Source organism: Ambystoma mexicanum (assembly GCF_040938575.1).
Source record: "Ambystoma mexicanum isolate Mex_15411 chromosome 12 unlocalized genomic scaffold, UKY_AmexF1_1 Mex_chr12_unloc.1, whole genome shotgun sequence".
In the NCBI taxonomy this organism is placed as follows: Eukaryota; Metazoa; Chordata; class Amphibia; order Caudata; family Ambystomatidae; genus Ambystoma; species Ambystoma mexicanum.
Genome location: NW_027182322.1, coordinates 695,160 through 704,725, shown reverse-complemented (window position 1 = coordinate 704,725; position 9,566 = coordinate 695,160). Strand labels below are relative to the sequence as shown.

The window sequence follows — 9,566 nt, the reverse complement described above, 5'->3', positions numbered from 1 at the left end:
TTTTCCATTTCAAATGTAGGCAGGTATGATACATTCCTTTTGAACACTTTTGTTAGGTTCCCAATTAGAAAGGTCAGACTTAAGAGCTCTATTATTTCTTCGAGTTCACAGCACACAAAGCAGCTGTATTTTCACCAAGCTTTAAAAACCCGAGACATTGAACGAAAGCAGACTTCCGTTGCTCCCTTCGATTAGCAAGGGCGCATGCGTGATCTCTAACCTAGAAGCAATTAAATCGAGGCGCAGAAAAGGATCAAGTCTCGGCGGGAGGTGGCCATCTTGTAATGCACATATTTCCAAGCACAAACGCTTTGGCAACACATACTGAATACTATTTAACTTTTTATATGCAACGTTACTCCAGCAGACTTTTCAAAATATATTCTAATATATACTATTATATTTCTACATTTGTTTTGCAATGTTTCAAAAAGTATTTTCTACGGCCACAAAAATGCAATACAGCAAATCAGATTCACGTACGCAAGCAAGCTTCTGGTGCAGTTTCTGTCAGTCGTATTAAATGGGAATATGATAGCCGTTTAGCTAACGTAATCCTCCATGAGTTGTAGGTTGGAGGAAAGCACATTTCCACAAATTAAAGTATCCACATGTTATATGGGGATTAAATGTTATAAATGTGGCACTATTGGAATGGTTCTGGAATGCTTGCATTCCAGAGTTGATCGAGGGATTACTACACCACACCATGCTTGGTTTCTCTATATTCGTTCACCAAAAGAGTTATCACCTATAGGCACAAATTGGTATCGCATGCATGTAATGAAATGCAACTCAAAGTTATATACAACATCTATTCTTTTGAGGACAAAGTGGTGGTGCTACGAAATAGCGATGGACCTTCGATAGCTCAGTTGGTAGAGCGGAGGACTGTAGTGGAAGAACAGAAATCCTTAGGTCGCTGGTTCAAATCCGGCTCGAAGGATGTTTTGCCTTTTTTTTCTTCATTACAATTCTAATGAAAGTGAATTTTCTAAATAAAAATCCAGTAATGTTACCAGTGGCGACGGGTGAATTTTTAAACTGGACGCCACTATACTTGGGAGCGATCAGCTCAGTGAAGGAGCTCGATCGAAACAAAGGGGTTCGGGTTCGCAAGGAGGATGGGAGTTGGAAGGGTTCTCTCTCAGAGAAAACATTTTAAATAATGGATTAAAATATTGTACAGCACTTTCTTTGAAACATTACCAGAAAGTGCCTTGATTGGAGGACAGTTCCACAGTCTATGCTCAGATCCATTTTGTTGCTCCTTTCCGGTGATTCAATAGGTCCTATGTCCTCTCCTCTGAGTGCAATATGATTGACAAAATGTTCATGTGTTTACAAACAAGTCCGCCTCTCCTTCCAAATTAGGGAACCACTCCTTTTTTTGGAATATAGGGAACATAGTGTTCGTCTTGCTGGCTGCTTAATGGCTTATGTGTGCAAGTGCAATCACTCTTGAGATCAGATCAGCTGGAATTCAGATTTTCAACACATTTGTTCCAGAAAGTCATAATCCTATGAAAGACACAGAGGGAAGGATTATGCTTCTCTTTCCATTTTACTACTTCAGCAGCAAATGTAAAACCAATAAAAACATGATAACAAAGCTCAATACAAACTACAATACCCATTGAGTGTTTGGTAGTTCTATTATTGGTCCTCAAACTGACCACATGATAAATTTAATAAATCAGTATAGTCCTTCTTCATGACCACACCGTCCGTTCTCCTCTAATTCCTCTTTCTTTGCTCAGTCGATAATGCGTCCACTGATCTTTGCAATCCCGTGCACTACATGAAAAAACGTCCTCAATTTTTCCTAATTGGTATCCGCCACTGAACCTAATAGAAAAAAACAAACATATCCGGTGAATGCAAGTCGAAAAAGGGTGGGAGAATAGTGAAATAAACCACCATTTCCATCTATTATCCTTTTATGCATATAACAAGACAAGTAACACTTTAAAATCATCATCTTTTAAACATCATAAAACCATTTGACCAATTGCCAAAAACATCTAAAACAGTTCAATACGTTTTCATTCCATTCGTTGCTATTACGATTGATAGGGTGGGATAATCATTCGCCTCTGTGTCTTTAATAGAATTATGAATTTCTGGAACGAATGCGTTGAAAATCTGAATTCTCTGTCAAGACCGGAGGCTCGGATTATGCTTGTTCAAAGCTTACTCACCACTAACGATGCCACAATTTCCGTTGGTTTAAAATATAATGTTTTATAAATCGATTCACTTGATCAATCTGCAGAACTCATAATGTCTTCTACTCTGGCTCCTATGTTGAATGCCTTGGTGCCATCGCCCTCCTTGCTGAGTGAGCCCCATACTTTACTACGTCAATGCCTGCCTGTTCCATCACCCATCTAAGACATCTGGCTATGGTAGCCGGTGTTATGGCCTTAAAAGTTTAACAAATCGCTATTAGTAACTGTGATTCTCCTGGAGGTCTCACTTCCCTCGTTATTTCCTCATATGCTGATAAACATCTGACTGCATCATTTTGGTTGCCCCGGAAAAGATTCATATGATATGGATCTCAAACCTGTTTTAGTCCTCCTCGTTATGAGGAAGGTCACTCCGTTTGGTGACACACTCTTCCTTTTGATCTCCAGTGCTTTAATGTCTGATGACCTTTTACAAGCCAATAGACATAGCAGCATGGCTAGCTTGCTTGAAACGGCCTTCCTGGATAGTTACTGGTTATCTGGCCATGATAGAAATATCTTCAAAACTGTGTCCACATCTCACAATTGAGTATATTTTTCACTAGGGGGTCTAGACATCTTTACTCCCCTTACTAGTCCACAAATAAGGGGTTGTTCTCCTATCGCGATCCCTTCGATCCTGGGGTGCCTTGCTGATATCGCTGACCTGGCCGCACTGATTGTTCTATATGCCTTCCCTTGGGCTGCTGTTTGTGCTACGAAATTGGCTACATGTACTACATCTGTTCCATCGGGATGAATACCCCTCTCCAAACACCAGCTATTCCATCTAGCCCATGCAGACTTGTAAGCTCTGTGTGTTCCTGGGGCGCCGGATTCGTTAATGATGATTTCAGCCTCATTCGATAGTCCTGGCCTAACCCAAGATCTCCTGAAATCGCCCATGCGATTAGATTGAGTCTGCCTGACCCCACTAACGGATGGCTGAGGTATCTGTGGTCTCATACAATGAACTTGTGCCTGGGTAGAGCTACCGGGTTGTGGTGTGATAATTCCATCAGACTGGCAAACCACACCTGTCCTCTCCAGTCTGGTGTAACTAGAACTAGAGATGCTTTGTGCCGCCTCACCCGGGCTAGCATCCTCTCTATCATGGAGAAAGGAGGAAACACATAGTTTGTTGACCCTATGATTGAAGAAATGCAAAAAGGTCCCAGCAAGTCATTAGTTCTTGGAATACCTCCTCGTCCAGCTTCCAATCGCTGGCGTCCCTGAGGTATCTGGAGTTCCAGTCGGCCACCTCGTTCTGATGACCCGGCAAGTACTCTGCTGTCACCGACACTTTCCACTGAAGACAGAGTTCCCAGAAATATTTCACTAGTTCCGCCAGTAATTTGGATCTCGTCCCTCCCAGTCTGTTTATGTACCTGACTGCCGAGAACATTGTGTCTTCTCTTGAGTCCAGCATTTCACTAGACAGTTGATGTGAAGAGTTGTCTCCTGGTCTGCCCACCTGCCCCCTGTCGACAAGTTCCCGCATCAGGCTCCCCAGCCCCATCTGCTGGCGTCGGGTTTGATGATCAGGTGCGGGGATGAACCAAATATGGCCCTCCCGTTTCATGCATCCATGTGGTATAGCCACCATTCCAATTCTTCCCTCACTTCTTGTAAGATGATAATGTTTGTTTCGTATGATGCGCCCCTCCTGAAGTGTCTGATCTTTAATCTCTGGAGTGCCCTGTAATGTAGGGGCCCTGGGAATATTGCTTGGATCGATGACGCTAGTCGACCCACTAACCTTGCAATGTCCCTCAGTGACATTTCCCTTCTTGCTAGGGTGTGTCTTAACTGTTTTATGATATTGCTCACCTTGGTAATGGTAGGCTAAGGGATCCCTGAATAGAGTCCACTATGAACCCCGTAAATTCCACTGTCTGTTCTGGCAATATCTTGGATTTCTCCCAATTTATTAGGCAGTGCAGGTCCTCCAATAATTTCATTGTCGTCTGCATCTGTACCTGAAGTGTCTCCCGCTCTTGACACATCAGACATATATCATCTAGGTATATTATGAGTCTTATTCCCTGACTCCTGGGGTGAGTCACCAATGGCTTCATTATCTTGGTGAAGCACCATGGTGCGGATGCCAGTCCGAAGGGCAGGCATCGGAATTCCCATGTTGACTCTCCACAGATACATTTTTGGAATCTGCAATGTTCCATTGCTATGGTTATAGTTAGATATGCGCCCTTTAGATCTATTCTGGCGAGCCAATCTCCTTGAATTACTGTATCTCTTAACAGGTGTATCCCTTCCATTTTGAAGTGTCTGTACAGTACAAATTCGTTCAAACCCTTCAGATTTATAATTGGTCTTACTTTGTGTTTCCCCTTCACACGGAACATGTTTCTTATGTAACCTCTTGAGGAATATGTTACCTGTTTTATGGCATTTTTGCTTTCTAGTCCTCTCAGTTCTTGCTCTAGTAATAGTTTGTCTTCTTTGTTTAGTTCTAAACCCCTTGGATTCCTTTGTAGAGGTATCTTGTGGAAATCTATATGAAAGCCTTGCACAGTTTCTATTATCCATGTATTCACAGATATAGAGTGCTAGTTTTTTATAAACTCTGCTATTCTCCCCCCCTACTGCTGGGGTAATTAATCACATGCTGTTCCCTCTCACCTGAGGTGTTTTGGTGATGCTCTCCATGCCTCCAGCTTCTTCCCCTTCCTCTGCCCCTTGAGGGGAAGAAAGAGGTCTTCATTCGATCTTCTTGGTCTCTCCACTGAGTTCTGTCATTGTAGGATCCATTGAAAGGGAACCGGCCAGCTGAGCAACTCCTGCCTCTGCTGGCCCTCCCGAAAATCTGCCTTCCAAACACTCTTTTGAGTGACACCTGTGCTCTATCCAGTGCTACATAGGAGTTTGCAAACTTTGTTAGCTCCTTGTTAAAGAAATCTCTGAAGAGCTTTCCCTTCGCGGTCGATGCTGAATCTGATGAAGCTAGTACACTTAATTTTGGATCTATCTTCACTAGAAGAGATCTTCTCTCTGTGGTAATCACATGATTAGCGTTACCTAACATACAGATTGCCCTCTGGGCCCACCCGATCAAAATTGTTAGGTCCACTGGTTCCCCTTTTTCTCTGGCTTCTTCGCCAATCTGCAATATCTTGGTGAGGGGTCCTGTCATGCCCAGCATCTTATCCTGGAATGATCGCCAGGACCTATCTAGTCCTTTCCTCATATCCTTGGTGTACTTGCTCATGAATGTGATCATCTTCTCATTGATCTCGAATGTCCCTGCAGCACCCTCTGGGAGATGAGGTCATTCTGCCCTCATCGTACTCCTAGCCTCTTTAGCTAGGGGGGCCCTCAGGCACATTCTAAGGTAGGCCGCTATTTTCTTTGGCGGCTCCCATTCGTAAGAACATGGGTGGATCAGTGCCTCTGGGTCAAAATCATCCCCTGCACCGCCCTCTGTCTCCTCCTTCTTTTTCTTTGGCGCTTTATGGCCTTCTTCTTCTGAGGAAGATATGGAATATACCTCGTCTTCTGAATATTCATTCTCTCAATCCTCATCTCCTTCATCAGAAGTGTCAGAGGATTTATCGTGCCACCTGCTAGACCCCGTCTTGGATCTCACTCTCCTTCTCTTACCACCCTTATTCTTAGGTGGTGTGTCTGGGGGGTGGGGGTGGATGGGCTTCATCTGCCTCGTTGGCTGAATTTCTGCCCCGTTTCATTTTCCCCTGTGCTTTTAGCCTTTTAATCTACTTGAGGCCCAGTGAGAACTTGAGCCAGCCCTCCATCAGAGCTATCTGCTGTGGTCCTTGTCCCAACGTGGCCCCCAGGGCTTTTTGCAGGACCTGAGTCATCTCCGAATGGCTCCTCTTTTGGCTAATGTTAGCCTTACCCTCATCACTGGAGGAGCTCATGTCAGCACAGAACACTGGGGATTTGTTAATATGCCAGGAGGTTATATATAATCCAGGATTTCCCTGGGACTGTGACCGTCAATGTGAGTGTTGTGGTACCTCTCTGTGGCCTGCAGGGGCGCTGCGTTCTTTAATCGTGTAGCGCGATTCCTTGGAACGTTATGCGTTGAAGGTAAACAAGCGGATTATCTCTCCTGACTTCGCTGAAGTTTGTAATATAAGAATATGCTCTCGGAGCGATCACTCGTACATTATTACACTTCCCTAACGATCAGTGGAATGGAGGGAGCGCCGGAACTACGTGGTCCCATTGCGCTCCCCCTTCCGTGACCGTAGTGCCCTCTGTGGGTTTCCCTCTGAGGTTGCGGTCGCCGGAGCACCAGCCCCGTCACAACCGTAACTTCAAACACCCAGAAAACATATGCGGATATACTCTGCTAACTCCCTACGCTGTGCGCGCACGTGTGCAAGTTTGTCTCTCTAAACACAAATGTTAAATCCTCACATAATCACACATTCTGGTAGGAATAGGAAAAGGGCACTTAACTCGCTGCCGAGCAGCAAAGAAAGAGGACGTGGCGGAGAAGGGACAGTGTGGTCATGAAGAAGGACTATACTGATTTGTTAAATTTATCATGTGGTCAGTATGAGGACCAATAAAAACAGAACTACTAAAGACTCTTTTTCAATGGGTATTGTAGTTTTTAATGAGCTTTGTTATCGTGTTTTATTGGTTGTACACTTGCTGCTGAAGTAGTAAAATGGAAAGAGAATGATAATCCGAGCCTCTGGTCTTGACATAGAATTACCAGGCGCTTGTCCTACAACAGCCAAACATACCGATTTAGGTGGCAGTCTACTGCTTTTTATGCAATCCCACCACATACAGATTTGGGTGATACATCCTCCTGTTTTTTGGAGTAGCAGGTAATTTATGTGAATGACTCAAAGGCTGCCTGAGACTGGGCCCAGGACAGACCTCGTTCCTCAGTACGTGTGGGCGGATAAGTGATTACTTTGATAGCCGCAGGTCTGTCAACTGACCTGACAATGACGTGACTCTGCCAGCATGATATTTCTGCCAGTGAAGGAAAGTGGCAGAGTGGGACTACATCAAATAGCCTCTGCCTGTCAGAACTTAGTGTCTGTGTCGTGCAGTGGGCTGCATAAATAAATATACATTGCATAGGCTCCTTTCACACAGAGCATTGACAAGCTTTTCCTGCTGGCCATGTGCAATGATCGTCTGTGAAATTTGTCGGGTAATTGAATTCTGTGTTAACTTACGTGAGAATTATGCATTTAAAATATTTGCACATCTTTCCATTTTTTATGATCTCCTTAGTTGTGTATTTCTGTGTCAAGTCCCGGAGCATCGTATTATGCTTAACTCTTTACTTTACAACTCGAGCAGCAAACACAAATAAGAAAACGGTTTCAACTAAACAAACACAACCAGAACTACTATTTCCTGGAAAATGCCAGTCTGTTTGTAGTTGAACATTTGACTGCTCCTCAAAGCCTGCATGTGACACTGTCCACCAATCAGTAGGAGGCTACCCACATAAACCCAGGGCCCTCCTCAGCACTTCCTCTTTCTTTGCTGCTCGAGCAGCAGATAAGTAACTTCATTTTCACTATTATATTGCTTGTGTATGTGACGCTTTTCGTTATACTTCTTCTTTTCGACTTAGAGTGCAAGACACAGGGAGACAGGCCGTGTTACGCAGTGCAGCGTTTTTTTCATCCTGGCAGGGATGCAGGCCGTAGTGAGCAGTGTTGCCAACTCCTCAGTCTGGAAAGTAGCTAGAGGCTGTCCTAAAAGTAGCTAAAAGTTGCTAAATGACATCATTGCCTAATTTGCATAATTGCCTTTGCAAGCTGTGCAATGGAAGTAGGAGAGAGGACCAATGATGTGGGCCTACAATTCCCAGCATGCAGTGGGAAACTTAGCTGCTATATGGAGTCACTGGCAACCCTACGTGGACCCATCAGTAATTCACATAGAAGGTATCAATGCTAAATGCATTTTCTGACATTGATAATGATTTGTTTAAACCCCAAAATGCGTAAATGAATTGATGATAAAATAGCTGCTGCTGCTACCATCAGCTTGAAACACATACACTACATACATGAATGTATATCTCTACAGTTTTGCATAACGATCTTTGAAATCGTGTTGACTTGCTAGCCCGATAATAGAGCGTTCCATTGGGGACAAATCTCGCTGCATTCTCGTGCCTCTCGCAGGATGCGGCCTCAGTGACATGACTTCACTTGTTGTGTGGGAGCCTGGCTGAAAGGACGGGGGCATTGATTGGGGGTACTCCTATTGTTTTGGAGACGTACACCCTTTTCTATTGGTTTGGAAACTTGCAAGTCTCCAAACCAATAGAAAAAAGTGTACGTCTTCAAACCAATGGGACTCGGGAGAAAGTAGCTAGATTAGTCGGTAGTCGCTTTCTATGGAGAAAGTCGCTAGGGACCTGCACTTTGTCGCTAAATATAGCGACAAAGTCGCTAAATTGGCAACACTAGTGAGCCGGTTCTGGCAGTGCATAGCTGCGTCCACACGGGAAGTGGAGAGGAGGTTGGTGCATCTGCACTGCGCAGTTCCGGGCACCGTTCTCCACTTCAATGGTGGTCCGTGCTTCGGCCTGAATAGTGTTAGCAAGCAAAATACTTTGCTTCTTCAGTGCGGCAATATCTAGCTTATTGTCATGACCAACATTCTGCCGTCAGGCTCAAAAGCACAGCATGCCACATGCTGGTGCTTCCCTGTCACCAGGCTAAGTTTTCATCCTGCAGCAGCCGATCAACTGCATACGAACAGGTCCAGCTCCTAAACAATCTTGAGTATTAAGAGGGCGGGCAGCCTCTGTTTAGTGACAGTGTCATAGTGAACCCCAGTTAATGGGAAGAGATATGGAGCTCTCAGGAGAGACCTCATCGGACAGTGATTCCCCCAGAGCAGGGTCCTCAAACATTCTAAGACACCATGCCACGGATCAATTTATGTAGAGTGCTTGCAGGGCTTGGGCCCTCGTCACAGAAATTAGATTTAATTGATGACTGGATTGCTTTTTCACCAGGCCCTAGAGCTCTGAGGCTCCTAAAAGAGAGGAGCCAGTCTAAGGGGGAAGCCCGTGTCAGTAGATAAAATGCCTGCAAGTTCAAAAGAGCCCTGACACTCCCTCCTCCGGGTACACCATCCAAGCACAGGAGCAAGCAAGTCTGCTCCAAGATTTGTGGGTCTCGATCCAGGAGCCACAAATGGCATGGGCACATACCCTCCAGCCCAGAGGACGACCAACAGGGTGATGACTACAGCGAGACGCCTGGCTACATGGGTGATGATGAGTCTGTGCTTACAGTAAGCTCCTCTACTTCCTCTCATGACAAAGGGGAGCCAAGCAGGAAACGCAGACAAAGA

General features: G+C 44.7%; 1 non-coding gene across 1 annotated transcript; it reads left to right on the top strand.

The window, feature by feature from the left end:
* The first annotated feature begins 860 nt into the window (after positions 1-860).
* TRNAY-GUA (transfer RNA tyrosine (anticodon GUA)) lies at positions 861-946 on the top strand. The gene is given in 2 exon segments: positions 861-897; positions 911-946. It is a non-coding gene; the product is annotated as a tRNA-Tyr (tRNA).
* The last annotated feature ends 8,620 nt before the right edge of the window (positions 947-9,566 follow it).